The following is a 900-nucleotide window of genomic DNA, read 5'->3' on the forward strand; positions in this document are numbered from 1 at the left end:
AAACTCATAGCCCTTGTCTGCCCCCCACCCCCTGTGCTGGGATTAAAGGCATGCACCACCATCCCCAACAAATTTTATGTTTTAAGATTATAATCTTATGCCTTTAATCCCAGCACTCAGGAGGACAGAGGCAGGCAGATTGCTTTGAGTTCAAGGCCAGCCTGGTCTACAAAGTGAGTCCAGATCAGCCAAGGCTACACAGAGAAACCCTGTCTTGAAAAACAAAACAAAAAAAACCAACCAAACAATATATATGTATATATAATCTTATGTCATTTCCCCCTCCGTTTCCCCCATCTAAGCCCTCCCATGTACCCCTCCTTGCTCTCTTTCAAATTCATGGCTCTTTTTTCATCAATTGTTGCTATATGCACACATGAAAATATAGAACACTCGACGAATTTCATGTCATCCTTGTGCAGGGCCATGCTAATCTTCTCTGTATTGTTCCAATTTTAGTATGCATGCTGCCAAAGCAAGCACTAAAACAAATATTTCTTTAAAAGAAATCAAATTGGAGAGAAGTGAAGGCAGGTCCTTTTCTGCAATGCTCGTATGTGTCATGACATTTGGCCAGTGTGTGCTTCCCATAGATTCCCAGTGGTGGTTCACTTTCGGAAACCGCTGGTTTAGACTTTGAGTACAAGTTGGACATGCCGTGGGAGGGAGAAGAAAGAGACATCTTTGTTGTGCTCTGGTCGGGATCATCTTCAGATTGGAATCACAGCTTTCCTGTATCTCTTTGGGGGCGGGAGTAGGGTAACCATCTTACTTTGTTTTTTTGTTTTTTGTTTTCCAAGAACAAGCTGACTGATTCATCAAGAACCAAAGGATTGTATTATGCCACCTGCTTCCATTAAGTGCTTGGCTGGTGGACTGACAGAGGACTTCCCCATTCCA

The 900-nt window shown here is 43.0% G+C and overlaps 1 non-coding gene across 1 annotated transcript; it reads right to left on the bottom strand.

Annotated features, from left to right (window-relative positions):
* Positions 1 to 378: 378 nt before the first annotated feature.
* Positions 379 to 483, bottom strand: LOC127200945 (U6 spliceosomal RNA). Its single transcript, XR_007832160.1, has one exon. It is a non-coding gene; the product is annotated as a U6 spliceosomal RNA (small nuclear RNA).
* Between the last annotated feature and the right edge of the window lie 417 nt (positions 484 to 900).

This window comes from Acomys russatus, chromosome 16 (assembly GCF_903995435.1).
Source record: "Acomys russatus chromosome 16, mAcoRus1.1, whole genome shotgun sequence".
Classification (NCBI taxonomy): domain Eukaryota; kingdom Metazoa; phylum Chordata; class Mammalia; order Rodentia; family Muridae; genus Acomys; species Acomys russatus.